The sequence below is a fragment of the Salmo salar genome, chromosome ssa29 (genome assembly GCF_905237065.1).
Source record: "Salmo salar chromosome ssa29, Ssal_v3.1, whole genome shotgun sequence".
Lineage (NCBI taxonomy): Eukaryota > Metazoa > Chordata > Actinopteri > Salmoniformes > Salmonidae > Salmo > Salmo salar.
The window spans coordinates 8,177,070-8,193,471 of NC_059470.1; positions in this window are offsets into that span (position 1 = coordinate 8,177,070).

Here is a 16,402-nt window from a genome sequence, read left to right on the forward strand (position 1 = left end):
CCATATAGAAGAAAAAAGTTACCGCGTAGGTTCCATCTGTAGAAGTAATTGACGCCAGTTCTAGCTGAATCCTGTGGATTCAGTTCACACACTTGGTAAATCAGTGTTTCCCTGTGAACAGGTTCACTTTTTGTCTTTTTGTTTTTGTGCGTGTGCTTCATTTAGAATATGTAAAAAATGTCTAATTATTTTGGAGAGCTTGAGTGGTGATGCACTGCCGTAGTGACACAGTGTACTATCTGATATTGTCACACTCCTCCTAAACTGTTTACTACACTCCCCTATGTATTTATTTGGACAGTGAAGCTAAAATTTTTCATTTGGCTCTATACTCCAGCTTTTTGGATTTGAGATCAAATGTTTCATATGAGGCGACAGTACAGAATGTCACCTTTTATTTGAGGGTATTTTCATACATATCTGTTTACTGTTTAGAAATGAAAGCACTCACTTCAATAAAGAACTGCACACCTTTGATTGTAAGTACACACCAAGCCAGACTTAGTCCGTTCTAAAATAATTAAGAACTGCTCTTTTCTCAACAGAGGAAGCCGCCTTGCTGGGAGCCCAAATCTCTCAATGAATACAAAAGGTCATTGGATAGCACTTTTATGGAAAAAAGGTATGGATAGAACCAAATGTTCTCTATGTCGCCCCCTATCTTTGATTAAAACAGCTATTAAACTGTTTTCCAAAATGTTGTTGCCCTTCTCTCGGATTACTTACCTAAATTGGCCCACACGGACCAAAGCGGGTTTGTTAAGAAAATATTACATATCTTAAATACTTCCTCAATAACAACAGCTCCTTGGGCTGTTTTATCTGTCGATGCAGAAAAAGCTTTTGAAAGACTACAATGGTCATATCTCTGGTCTGTCTTGGAACAAATGGGAATTGGCTCCAATTTCAATAATATGATTAAAGCACTACATGCCTGGGCCTCCTGAGTGGCGCAGCGGTCTAAGGCACTGCATCGCAGTGCTTGAGGCGTCACTACAGACCCGGGTTCGTTCCCAGGCTGTGTCACAACCGGCCGTGACCGGGAGTCCCAAAGGGTGGCGCACAATTAGCCCGGCTTCGTCTGGGTTAGAGGAGGGTTTGGCCGAGGGGCTTTACTTGGCTCATCACACTCTAGCGACTCCTTGTGGTGGGCCGGGCGCCTGCAGGCTGACCCCGGTCATCAGTTGAATGGTGTTTCCTTTGACACATTGGTGCAGCTGACTTCCGGGCTAAGCGTGCGAGTGTTAAGAAGTGAAGTTTGGCGGGTCATGTTTTGGAGGATGCATGACTCGACCTTCTCCTCTCCTGAGCCCGTTGGGGAGTTGCAGCGATGAGACAAGATCGCAATTGGATATCACGAAATTGGGGATAAAAAGGGGGTACAAAACAAAAAAAGAGATGATTTCTGCTGGCAGGCAGCACTGATGCAAAAAAAGATGTTGGCTCTTAGATGGCAATTACCTCACTCTCTCCCAATTCACCAGTGGATACAGTTACTATTAGAAGTTATAAACGTATAATTATTGACAGCGAGAATGAATGGTGCTAGTCAAAGTACAATAGATGGAGACATGTTGGATGAGTGGGGTTGGGGGTATGGGGCTGAGAGGTTGGGGTTGGAGGCTCACTTCCTTTCCTTTACATACTAAATGTATCATTATTGTTTAACTCTGTAATATGATCATAATGATAAATAGTTTGTATTTAAATCAAATCAAATCACATTTTATTTGTCACATACACATGGTTAGCAGATGTTAATTTGAGTGTAGCGAAATGCTTGTGCTTCTAGTTCCGACAATGCAGTAATATCTAACAAGTAATTTAACAAATTCACAACAACTACGTTATACACACAAATGTAAGGGATGAATAAGAATATGTACATATAAATATATGGATGAGCGATGGCCGTGCGGCATAGGCAAGATGCAGTAGATGGTATGTAACAGTATAAACATGTGAGGTGAGTAATGTAGGATATGTAAACATTATTAAAGTGGCGTTATTTAAGGTGACTAGTGATACCTTTATTAAGTCCATTTATTAAAGTGGCCAGAGATATGAGTCTGTATGTTGACAGCAGCCTCTCTATGTTAATGATGGCTGTTTAACAGTCTGATGGCCTTGCGATAGAAGCTGTTTTTCAGTCTCTCGGTCCCAGCTTTGATGCACCTGTACTGACCTCGCCTTCTGGATGATTCGGTGTGAACAGGCAGTGGCTCGGGTGGTTGTTGTCCTTGATTATCTTTTTGGCCTTCCAGTGACATCGTGTGAAGTAGGTGTCCTGGAGGGCAGGTAGTTTGCCCCGGTGATGCGTTGTGCAGACCGCACTACCCTCTGGAGAGCCTTGCGGTTGAGGGCGGTGCAGTTTCCGTACCAGGCGGTGATACAGCCCAACAGGATGCTCTCGATTGTGCCTCTGTAAAAGTTTGTGAGTGTTTTAGGTGACAAGCCACATTTCTTCAGCCTCCTGAGGTTGAAGAGGCGCTATTGCGCCTTCTTCACCATGCTGTCTGTGTGGGTAGACTATTTCAGTTTGTCCGTGATGTGTACGCCTAAAAACTTAAAACTTTCCACCTTCTCCGCTACTGTCCCATCGATATGGATGGGGGATGCTCCCTCTGCTGTTTCCTGAAGTCCACAATCATCTCCTTTGTTTTGTTGACATTGAGTGAGAGGTTATTTTCCTGACACCACACTGAGGGCCCTCACCTCCTCCCTGTAGGCCGTCTTGTCATTGTTGGTAATCAAGCCTACCACTGTAGTGTTGTCTGCAAACTTGATGATTGAGTTGGAAGCGTACATGGCCACACAGTCATGGGTGAACAGGGGGTACAGGAGAGGGCTGAGAACGCACCCTTATGGGGCCCCAGTGTTGAGGATCAGCGGGGTGGAGATGTTGTTTCCTACCTTCACCACCTTGCACAGGGCAGGGTCGAGACCCAGGGTCTCGAGCTTAATGACAAGTATGGAGTGTACTATGTTACTCATTTATCCAGAGCGACTTAGAGGAGCATTTAGGGTTAAATGCCTTGCTCAGTGGAACGTTCACAGATGTTTTATTTAGTCAGCTCAGGGATTCCAATCAACCTTTCTGTTACTGGCCCAAAGCTCTTAACCGCTAGGCTACCTGCAGCCCACAGTCAAAGATGAGAATAATTATTCTGTCAAGGAAAAGTATCTTTTTTATATAGAGACAAACTAAGACAAAGAAACATTACACAGTGTGTAAATGATAACACATTACTGCAGGAAATGAAGAACATTATTAAAATGCTGAAAATGAATGCTGGAATTAAAGAATTAACTATGAAAATGAGCAGAAGTTGTCTGGTGAAGGAAATATATGTCTGGCTCAAATAGAAGCCTGTCTCTAATAAGTGCCCGTTGTGTTCAGTGATTTAAGCAGTTAATACAGTGCCTTGAAAAATTGTTCTTCCCCCTTGGCGTTTTTCCTATTTTGTTGCATTACAACCTGTAATTTAAATGAATTTTTATTTGGATTTAATGTGATGGACATACACAAAATAGTCCAAATTGGTGAAGTAAAGTGAATTAAATAACATGTTTCAAAAAATCCCAAAAAATATAAAACGGAAAAGTTGTGCGTGCATATGTATTCACCCCTTTGCTATGAAGCCCCTAAATAAGATCTGGTGCAACCAATTACCTTCAAAAGTCCCATAATTAGTTCAATAAAGTCCACCTGTATGCAATCTAAGTGTCCCATGATCTGTCACATGATCTCAGTATATGTACACCTGCTTTGAAAGGCCCCAGAGTCTGCAACACCACTAAGCAAGGGGCACCACCAAGCATGAAGACCAAGGAGCTCTCCAAACAGGTCAGGGACAAAGTTGTGGAGAAGTACAGATCAGGGTTGGGTTATAAAAACATCTGAAACGTTGAACATCCCACGGAGAACCATTAAATCCATTATTAAAAAATGGAAAGAATATGGCACCACAACAAACCTGCCAAGAGAGGGCCGCCCACCAAAACTCACAGACCAGGCAAGGAGAGCATTAATCAGAGAGGCAACAAAGAGACCAAAGATAACCCTGAAGGAGCTGCAAAGCTCCACAGCAGAGATTGGAGTATCTGTTCATAGGACCACTTTAAGCCGTACACTCCACAGTGCTGGGCTTTACGGAAGAGTGGCCAGAAAAAAGCCATTGCTTAAAGAAACAAATTACTTTTTCGCCAAAAGGCATGTGGGAGACTCCCCAACATATGGAAGAAGGTACTCTGGTCAGATGAGACTAAAATTTAGCTTTTTGGCCATCAAGGAAAACACTATGCCTGGCGCAAACCCAACACCATCCCTACAGTGAAGCATGGTGGTGGCAGCATCATGCTGTCAGGATGTTTTTCATCGGCAGGGACTGGGAAACTGGTCAGAGTTGAAGGAATGATGGATGGCGCTAAATACAGGGAATTTCTTTAGGGAAACCTCTTTCAGTCTTCCAGAGATTTGAGACTGGGATAGAGGTTTACCTTCCTTCAGGACAATGACCCGAAGCATACTGATAAAGCAACACTCGAGTGGTTTAAGGGGAAACATTTAAATGTCTTGGAATGGCCTAGTCAAAGCCCAGACCTCAATCCAATTGAGAATCTGTGGTATGACTTAAATATTGCTGTACACCAGTGGAACACATCCAACTTGAAGGAGCTGGAGCAGTTTTGCCTTGAAGAATGGGCATAAATCCCAGTGGCTAAATGTGCCAAGCTTATAGAGACATACCCCAAGAGACTTGCAGCTGTATTTGTTGCAAAAGGTGGCTCTACAAAGTATTGACTTTGGGGGGTGAATAGTTATGCACGCTCAAGTTTTATGTTTTTTTTCTTATTTCTTGTTTGTTTCACAATAAAAAATATGTTGCATCTTCAAAGTGGAAGACATTTTGTGTAAATGAAATTATACAAACCCCCAAAAAATCCATGTTAATTCCAGGTTGTAAGGCAACAAAATAGGAAAAATGCCAAGGTGGTGAATACACTGTAGCCTGGGCTATTAATCCTGAAGTTTTTTTTTTATCCTGAAGTCTTACAGTAAGTGAATTTGTACAAATACTTATGACACCTTCAATGGTGGGGGGGACTAGATAATGGGGGGACTAGATAAATAAAGTGTTAATTTTTAAAAGGTAAAACAGATATGTATGAAAATACCCTCAAATAAAAGGTGACATTCTGCACTGTCACCTCATATAAAACATTTGATCTCAAATCCAAAATGCTGGAGTATAGAGACAAAATAAAAGGTTTTGCTTCACTGTCCAAATAAATAATATGCTCTCTGGGCCAGACAACAGAGCTAAACATTGCTGTCTCTCACAAAGTACAACTCCATGTCACCCTGTCAACAGTGGAGGCTGTCAGTAAAGTAAAGTCTTCTCGTTGGTTCAAAGTCAAGGTTGCTCTACATCAGTACATGGCTCAATACGTGATGATGCACATGCCAAAACTGAAACAGGTTGACTGCAGCATTACTCCTAATCTTGGGGAATTACTAAAATACAGTTTTGAACATCCGGCCATGGATGAAGCTCAAACAAGACGTGTCTTCGTAGCTTCCCAAAACTTTTGACATTTTACACTTTTTAAGGCATTTTGACATGGTTACCTGTTCGTTAAAAGTTAATTGATAGTTAGTAGGTGTCTTTTATTGCAAAAACTAAAGATTCCCAATTCTGAAAAGACTCAGACGAGGCATGGGAAAGAGAGCCTATCTGACAGCCCTTCTTCAGCTTTGGCGCATGCTAGCTCTGAAGAAGCACCAGCATGTTTCCAAATGGAGATGGCTATTACAAGGGTATTACAAAAATTCTGGATACACTTTCCGAACGTCTCAACAAAATGTATGTGCTTGTCGATAAACCCCACGAAGACCAGAAGGTCACTAAGGGGCGAGTGACATAGCTAGGATTTTGCCTGTGCTTAGCTCCTTAGGTTTATTTTTTTATCCTGAAACACTCCCCAGTCCTTAACGATTAAAAGCATACCCATAACATTATGCAGCCACCACTATGATTAAAATTATGGATAGTGGTACTCGGTAATGTGTTGTATTGGATTTACCCCAAATATAACAGCTTGTATTCAGGACAAAAAGTCATTTGTTTTGATACATTTTTTGCAGTATTACTTTAGTGCGTTGTAGCAAATGTTTTGGAATATTGCTATTCTGTCAGCTTCCTTCTTTTCACTCAATTAGGTTAGTATTGTGGACAACTACAATGTTGTTCATCCATCCTCAATTTTCTCCTATAGCAGCCATTAAACTCTGTAACTGTTTAAAGTCACAATTTTCATGTTTCACCTGTCTTGCGCTTGTCTCCTATTTTCCTCCATTATCTGTGTCTGCATCTGGGTCATATCCTGAGCCGTGATAGTACGAACTGGCCATGACTGACCCAGCAGACTGAGACCAGCTCCACAATACTGTCTCCTTGCAAGGAGCCACCATTGGAAAACACGAGGAGCTACTTCAGAACCTTATTGAGGGACTCCATAACTTGGAGGAATGCCATGACCATATGTTTACATTTACATTTACATTTTAGTCATGTTCAACTCATTACTGGAGCAAGCCACAATGGAAACCTCCAGGGCGCTCAGTAACCTCGCTACTAGCGATGCTTCTCCCCAGCCTACTCCGGCTTCCCGAGAACTCCGCTTACCTCTATCGGAGCGCTATGCTGGAGATCCTGGAACCTGCCGGGCGTTTCTCTCCCAGTGCTCCCTCATCTTTGAGCCCTCTTCGTTTCCTTTGGATCGGTCGAAGATAGCGTATCTTATAACGCTGATGTCTGGAAGGAGAATCCGATGATTTAGTGGACACCGAAATCATCCAGACTAAGGACACCGATTGCCCGGGGTGCGGGGAGACTCCCGGGGTCCGGGGAGACGGGGAGACTCCTGACTCCCGCATGCGTCAAGACTCCCGCATTGTTGCAAACTATGCGGTAGACTTTCGCACGCTGGCCGATGAGAGTGCCTGGAATCCGGAGTCCCTGTTCATGGATTATCGGAGGAAATCAAAGACAAACTCGCAGCCTGGGAGTTACCAAGGGACCTCAACTCCCTCATAGCCTTGACTATAAGGATCCAACAGTTGCCTGTATTGTGGTACTATGGGACATTATGGGACATATCCACCTGTCCAGTAAAAGAACAGGCTCATCGGTAGGTGCGGGTATGCTGGTGGGCCATACGGGGAGTCTCCAAACTTCCATTACTCATACTCCTCTCCACACTATCCTGCTGTGGAGTGACCGGTCAAAATCTCTCCGACTGCTCATTGACTCTTTGGCTGATGAGAGCTTCAAGGACGCTACCCTGGTATCTGAGCTAGGTATCTCTACTCAACTCCTCTCCATTCCAATGGACGCCAGAGCTTTGGACGGATTCTCCATTGGCAGGGTCACTCACCATACGGTTCACATTAACCTGCAAGTGTTGGGTAATCACAGTCCATACAGTTTCTACTAATTGAATCTCCTCATACACCTGTGGTTTTGGGATTTTCATGGCCCCAGAGACACAACCCCCTGATCGACTGGGCTACTGGTTCTATCCTGAGTTGGAGCCCATTCTGCCATGCACATTACCTTAAGGCGGCGCAGCCTGCCCTGAGACGCCCTTCTGCGGGCTTGGGAAAAGTCACGGATCTCTCCGCCATTCCCGCAGAGTACCAGAACCTCCGGGAGGTTTTCAACAAGGCTCGCGCCACATCGACCCTACGAATGTGCTATTGACCTCCTTCCGGGTACCACACCACTGCCCCTCCAGGTGGTGTCGCAAAAACTTTCCCCCCATTTTATTGGTCCATTCCCCATCTCTAAAGTCCTTAGCCCCTCTACTGTTTGTCTTCTGTTGCCCCGTACCCTCCGTATACATTCCACTTTCCATGTGTCTAGGATTCCAGTACCTGGTTGACTGGGAGGGTTATGGCCCGGAGGAGAGGTGCTGGGTCCCCACTAGGAACATCCTGGACCCAGTCCTCATCGCTGAGTTCTGCCGCCAACACCCCGGTCAACCAGGTATGTTCCCGGGTAGGACGCCAGGTGGCGCCCCGTAGAGAGGGGGAGGGGGATACTGTCACACCATGATCTGTTTCACCTGTCTTGTGCTTGTCTTCACCCCCCACCAGGTGTCTCCTATTTTTCCCCATTATCCCCTGTGTATTTATACCTGCGTTTTCTGTTTGTCTGTTGCCAGTTCGTCCTGTCTCGTCAGGTCGTCCCAGCGTGTTTTCTTTGTGTTACCTTCTCTCTAGTTTTGTTTTCTAGTCTTCCCGGTTCCGACCTTTCTGCCTGCCCTGACCCTGAGCCTGCCTGCCGTTCTGTCCCTTGTTGACTCTGCCTTAGATTATGAACCTCTGCTTGCCCTCGACCTGCCCTTTTGCCTGACCCTTTGTGATAATAAATGTTCTGAGAACCGAACCATCCGCCTCCTGTGTCTGCATCTGGGTCATATCCTGAACCGTGATACCATTGGCCTCATGGTGAAATCTCTGAGTGGTTTTCTTCCTCACCGGCAACTGAGTTAGGAAGGATGCCTGATTCTTTGTAGTAACTGGGTGTATTGATACACCATCCAAGGTGTAATTAATAACTTCACCATGCTCAAAGGGATATTCATGCTTTTTAATTTTACCCATCTACCAATACGTGCCTTTCTTTGCGAGGCATTGGAAAACCTCCCTGGTTTTTGTGGTTGAATCTGTGTTTGAAATTCACTGTTAGACTGAGAGACCTTACAGATAATTGTATGTGTGGGGTACAGAGATGAGGTAGTAATTCAAATATAATTTTAAACACTATTATTGCACATAGAGTAAGCCCATTCAACGTATTATGTGACTTGTTAAGCAAATGTTTACTCTTGATCTTATTTAGGCTTGCCATAACAAAGGTGTTGAATAATTATTGACACAAGACATTTCAGATTTTTTATTAATTTGTTAAAATTTCCGCTTTGACATTATGGGGTTTTGTGTGTAGGCCAATGACAAAACATCCAAATGGAATGAATTTTGAATTTAGGCTATAACACAACAAAATGTGGAATACTTTCTGAAGGCACTGTAGATCCATATACAAACAAACACCTTTTCATAACATTCCATATTATCCAAAGCTCTGAGAGATGGTATCACATTTTTATGGTTCAACAAAGGAATCAAAACATTTGGTCAACTGTATAGGGATGGTGAACTATTATCCTTCCAACAGCTGGCATCTCATTTTCAGTTACCACAAACTAATTTCTTCAAGTACTTCCAGGTCAGGCATTATATAGCCACTCAACAGGAAGGTAGGATTCAGCCCATGTATACATCCACATCTGATAAACTGTGGTTGGAGAGGAGAGGGATAATAGGTTTAATTTCATACATGTACTCTGGTCTTCAATCTCTGATAGGGAATGATGAAATTCTTGAAGATGAGAAGTAGGGAAAGCTCTTTTTAGATGCTCAACGTCTTTAATTTAACACAAGGTACAAGTCGCGGCAGTTCACTCTTTTACATAGGGTCTACTTTACACCAAAGAGGCTATATACAATTCATTCTTAATAATATTCAACATTTTGTCCAAGGTGTAAAACAGGTGTGGGCACCCTTATGGAAATATTTTTAACCTGTCCTAAACTGGGTCCAGTTGCAACAGTTGGTCGTAAGCGGGTCGTGACTCTACGTCCGATGTAAAATGTGCTTTACGCCGGACCTAAAAATTATACCTGTTACACCACCTGGGTGTATGCCCTTCTTTGACCTACGCCTGGGTGTAGATTCTACAGCTAGTAGGGAGCAGGCGTAGGGTGTTAAATTAGGACTTAAAAAAAAGAAAAAGATCTTCTTTCGTGATATGCACAGAAAATAATAACAATCTTTATTTTCAATATTTTTGATATTTCACAACCTCCGCTGGCTTTTCTCACGCCTATGCGTGAGTCAATAGCTAAATAACACACTTGATTTATGCTACATTATAGCATGCTGAATGTGTTTGATCAGATATTAGCAAACTAATAGATGAGCTGCCACCTCTACTTATTTGACCAGCCAGAGATCAAAATTATGTTTGGGGGATGCTTGTAAAAAAAGTATTGAAAGTTTTGCCTTTCATTCCAAAATAGATTGTGTTTGAAGTGTCATTCTTCAGTTTACAACAGCAGTATATTAAAGAGGCTCTACTGAAGTTTAGTTGCTAATTGTTTACCTCCAAATGTGTTGCCTGCAGTTCATATAAACATATGATGCAACATTAATACATTTCTTAGCTCATGAAGCCTCCAAAATCTTAGTTTTAGGCAAACAGTAATATACTTTTGGGTGTGGGGAGGTGTGCCCCTATTTGTCCAATAAGGTAATTTCTGGGCAATATTTATATCCGTTTAGGTGACCTCTTTTGGCTCAGCACCCCCAGAGTTGAAAGTTCTTTATAGCGTCTTTAATGTACGCAGATAAACACTGTTTAATAGCCCCATGGAAAGAATAGTATATCAATAGTCTCATTTTAGTGTCTTTCATGAAGTGGGAGAGGGGGTGTTAACAAAGAAAACAACATATGTTGCAAATTAAAGAAGTCTATTTGTTGTCGTCGATGAATTATGAAATGTGTAGAGAACGCAGAATCAAATCCCATAATTATAATTTGGTTGACTCCCTTTTTGAACTTCATCGTCGTGGCAAGTGTTTAACCAAGTGCATCCGCTTCACTCCCAATGCATTCCAAATTGACCCAAAAAGGCATGTCTCATGTCTAGACAGCCACTTAAAAACTGTATTTCCTTTAATGCAAACTACTTCCAAAAATATGCTCTGCCTTTTTGTACAGCCATTAGATTTTTTTTAAGATCACTGGAAACTAACTGAATGAAATTATTCATCACCAGTCGTAATTTTCCAAAAATGTCCAGGTTATTTTCACTTTCCTACCAGCAGTTCCATCTTAGCTGCACATTGGGATTCCTGTTTATTTGACGACTTGTCACGGGTAGGGCTGTGGCTCTCTGCAGACCTGAATTTCAAATGAACAGAATGTTTTCCCAGCTCTTGAAAGCATCTAGAGCGCAATGCTTCTTCAAAAATGTAGCTTCATTGTAAGAGAGAATCCCTAATAGAGTGTTAGAAGTGGAATAAGTCAGAAGTCTTAAGAGAAGCCGAAGTGGAGTATCAGTCATGGTTTGAGTATTGCACTTGGAGTTTTGTCACATTGTTTGTCCCTGACAAGTTAGCTAAAACTCAGACTATGTTCCAGGAAATATGTCATCTCGATTTCTGTGTGGCCCTGGTCAGATTGAGACTACTAAAGGGATTGCTTTTTCCCAAGCCATACACATGTAAATTGTCACTGCCAAGATGTTAATTTATGTCTCCTCATCCAAACTCCTCTGAATAGTACCTGCAACAGGAGACTGGAAGCCAGGACGCAGAAACATCCTCCAAGTGCTTATGTGAGCTGCATAGCCCTCGAATCGGAATCCAAAGCACTTAAAAGATTGTTATGGATCTTCACACGTTGCATTTTTTCACCACTTTTTAAAACCGTGTCTCTCCCCCCTCTTTCTCAGCCTCCCAAGAGCAGGAACGCTGGTACTTTCGGCCTGTCTGGCGTGAACGGTGCATGGGGCACAGAGCTCTCTGGACAAATAACTTACAAACCTGCACTCCTGCTTTTTGGAAATGAACAAGTGAAGGGAAAGAGAGCCCAGGAGAGCAGAGGTGGCTCCCGCTTTTGCAATATAAACGGTGTCGGTAGAGGTGAATGAGGTGCGAAGACTGTGCAATAATCCAACATTTCCGTCTCAATGTTTCCACTGCAGCCTAGGGAAAGTGGGACAACTCTCTTAGCTTTGGCGGAGGTCCAGACTCCACCTCCTCTATAATGGTTATGGAGCTAGTGGTCTGTGGCCGGCCCAGACATGCTTCAATGACTACTAATACCCAGGCACAGGACAAAGAATAGAGGCTGCCCTTGAAGTTAAACCAATTCTGTTAAAGATACATTATGAAAGTTTTAGGGGACCCCTTTTGGCTCAACAGCAAATGTTCCAAACAGCCTCTTTAAAAGTCCAGCCTCAAATCTACCTCAAAATAAAATGAACTAGGGCCGCCCGAGTGGCGCAGCAGTCTAAGGCACTGCATTGCAGTGCTAGAGGCGTTACTACAGACCCTGGTTTGATCCCAAGCTGTGTTGCAGACAGCCGCGCCCGGGAGACCCATGAGGCGGCACACAATTGGCCCAGCGTCAACTGGGTTAGGGGAGGGTTTGGCCGGCTGGGATGGCCTTGTCCCATCGTGCTCTAGTGACTCCTTGTGGTGGGCCGGGTGCATGCATGCTGACTACTGCCACCAGCTGTACGGTGTTTCCTCTATAACATTGGTGCGGCTGGCTTCCGGGTTAAGCAAGCAGTGTGGCTTGGCGGGATTGTGTTTTGGAGGACAAATGGCTCTTGACCTTCGCCTCTCCCGAGCCCGTACGGGAATTGGCACAAGACTCACTACCAACTGGATATAACGAAAAAGGGGTAAAAAAAAAGTAACAGGGGGGTTTGAATAAGATGTATTATTACCTTTTTTAACACAAAAGTCATTGGAGGTTTAGCAGGTAAACATTTGTATCACAGCATGATACTGCTATTAGTAACTTTTTTCTGCTCCACATCCCCTTACTGTCAAAATTGTTCTGATGAATAATGATATCTAAGAGTTCTTTTCTATAAGAAACCCCATTGAACTCTAGTGTGCCCACAGCTTGAGTGGTTTAATGCAGCTATAGAAAACAGACTCACTTTTCTGGCCCTGAGGCCACAGACGCTCTGCCTCGTGTATGTTCTCACTGTTGTGTGTCAGCCTCAAACCACAACATTGCACATTTCAAAGCCCACACTTTGATGAGGTCTCCAGATCAAACAAGCAGAAGTGAGGAACAGCAGTGCAGCTTAAGGTTTTCACTTTGACTCTTTGAGCTATAAAAGCTGAAAGCTCACTTAGTCAGTAAACACAAAATAGAAGCAGACAGCCCTTGACATGAAAGAATGACATCACTGGGAGAGAAAGCGTCCTCCATTTTAAAAATGCGCATATAAGGATTTGTCAGAAAGGCAAAAGTGAAGGCACCTGAAAAACCATTGATTAGTCAGCACTGCCATTGAGCATTCAGCTACTACTACCCCAGCTGGGCTGATTTTATTGTCCCAGCTTGTAATGTGGTCGAGGTGTGTGTGTGTGTGTGTGTGTGTGTGTGTGTGTGTGTGTGTGTGTGTGCGTGCGTGCGTGCGTGCGTGCGTGCGTGTAATACAACTGGTTGCCACAGTAAACATATTAGAGGCACACACCAGGAGATGATTCATGAAGCTTACTTTTTTGGGTGGGCTAATTTTATGAGGCAGATACTGGCGCCTAGGCTGTTAACGAATACAAATGCTTTGGCTTTCAACATCTGGTAAATACTAAATTAAATGCACACACACACAGAAGTGGCTGACTTTACACTGCAATGGCCCAATGGTTCACATAACATGGATAGCCTCGTCGTCAAATTCAGTGTCTTGCATTTATTGCGCTACAAAAGCACCAAAGTCTCTTTTGGAAAAAGAGGATCATCATTTCCTGGAAATACCTCTCTATCAACTGTCACAATATAGGCCACAATGGGCCCTAATTCATTCTGGAGTACGTAGATTAAGTCAGAGCATGAAAACTATTTGGCTTCTTTTGTTTCTTTAGAGTAAAGTGATTCTAAGAGAGTCCCATGTAATAGGAACATATAGACACTACTACTGCAGTGGGAAGAAAGGATGAGCTGTGCAATGTTTTACAAATTATTGCACTAAAAGAATGTGCCTCAACCAGAATAATTATTTGATAAGCAGAGCAAAGGTCTTGATCTATATTTCTACTAAAACAATGGTTACTAAATTTTGCACATCATGGGTTACCTCAGAATCTTATTTTCCAGGTTGAAAGGTTAAGAAAATACTAGATTGGGCCTCTAACTAGTTGTAATCTTAATTTTTTTTCACACAAAATACCAACATACACATACAAACAACAATTTACAGTTGTACACAAACAACAACTACATTTCTTCAGCCCAGACCCACATGCTCACATACCTAGTGCCTGCATTATTGGCCTTAAATTTAACAAATTTGTTTTCTTGTTCGCCCATGCCATTTCAATATTTTAATAATAAATCATTAGATTTTTCCATTGTGTTAATGATGGCGGAATAACTGTATTTCCGAGTTTTTTAATATATGTTTTTTCAAGATGAATGATGAGAAAATAATCGTCCAGCCCATTAGGTATCTCACTACACCCCATATGCCATGTCTTGAAATATACAGACAGACGGATTAAACATATGTTTACATTGTAATACTTCTGACAGCGACCTACAAATTCTGGACTTTAAAGCATTCCCAGAAAGCATGGATTTTTATTTGTATTTGTATTTATTATGGATCCTCATTAGCTGCTGCCAAAGCAGCAGTTAATCTTCCTGGGGTCCAGCAAAATTAAGGCAGTTTATACAATTTTAAAAACATTACAATACATTCACAGATTTCACAACACACTGTGTGCCCTCAGGTCCCTACTCCACCACTACCACATATCTGCAGTACTAAATCCATGTGTATGTATAGTGCGTATGTTATCGTGTGTGTGTGTGTGTGTGTGTGTGTGTGTGTGTGTGTGTGTGTGTGTGTGTGTGTGTGTGTGTGTGTGTGTGTGTGTGTGTGTGTGTGTGTGTGTGTGTGTGTGTGTGTGTATGCATGTGCCTGTGCCAATGTTTGTGTTGCTTCACAGTCCCCGCTATTCCATAAGGTGTTTTTTAATCGTTTTCTTTAATCTAATTTTACTGCTTGCATCATTATTAGTTTTACACTTAAGACATGACTCCACCGTTGTGCTGTAGAATTTGTGAATTTTGTCTCTTGTAACTAGTTGTAATCTGATGTCACTTTATCCGGAAAAATGTATTTCAACCAGAAAATGCTGTCATTATCACTTCTCATGCCAAATTTCTGTCCACTGGGAAAGTATTTTTGGCCTGTCCTGAAGACTAAAGGGTGTATTAAGCAAATTATGTCTCTATTTGTATGTTATAGGTAGATATTTTGGAGTGTGTATTCAGGCTTTACTTGCTGAACTTGACTCATGTCTTAAGTAGATTTATTAAAAACCAAGGAATTCACTCGGTTTCTGAGAAGAGTTTGCAAAAATTTAAAGTTTGGAATCTCAGGAAATATTTATGGTCATATCAAAGGGGGCAGACTGCAGTGCTTACTTTAAAAATGATGCACCAATGAAGTTCATTCAAGTTTATGCCAGGGAGGAAAATGTATTGGAGATTAAACATTTTTTGAAGATATCATGATTTAAATGTATTCACGACACAAACCTCTTATTGAGTGTCCCTATCTTGCCCATTCTCAAAAATGCAATCTAGGTGGTTTAAGCTTATGTATAGCAGTGGAGTGGATTAAGGGGCTTTCAATGAGTCTGAATTCGAAGTCCTTGGATAACCCTTATGGATATTTGATATGTATACCAGCAAGTTGCTGGATTTGTATTGTCACAAGACCAGCATAGTTGCGCAGATGTAGTAATCAGTTCAGGATGTACAGTATTAGTGAAATTATAAACAAATTCATATACTGTAGCTACTCACTAATCTGTATTTCATATGTACAGTATGACTTGCAATCAATCATATGGATTAGGGAGACTTTACTGTAATATGACTCCCATCTCGAAAGATATTTTTAAGCAGGGCTTTGTCGAGAGTCAACTCGTGACCCCATGGCAAAAGGGATCCTAGTGGGAAAAATATATCATAAAGGTACACTCCAAAATCTAAGTTTTCCAGATGTTTTTACCCTGTAAACATAGTCTAGTGTCAAGATACATCATATTTTGGGGGTTATTTATTTGATGTTACTTTATTATTGTTATGTTCATATACTTACAATAAAATAACCGGAAAATAATACATTTTCCAGATTACTTTCTTGCTATTCCTTCAATTCCTCAAAGTAATGTGCCAAAAACAACAACTTAAAAAGAAAAAGAAAACATTACATATACTTCTTGGCCTGTATTTGTGACACGAGCCGAACATGCAACTTTTTGGGCAAAAGATCAGAATTGGTCTGCCTGTGAGACGGTTGTGGCTAGATGGTATACAGGTATGGTAATGATAAATGTAAATTTAACATTTAAATGACTTAAATGTAATGAAGTTGCATGTTCGACTCGCTTCAGGGAGAATTTTTTACATTTTAGCAACCCTAAACCTAACCCTTTTACTAAACCTGCTACAGTACGTTAATTCTCTACAAAAACTCACTTCTTATTTATAATAACATAGTCAAAAC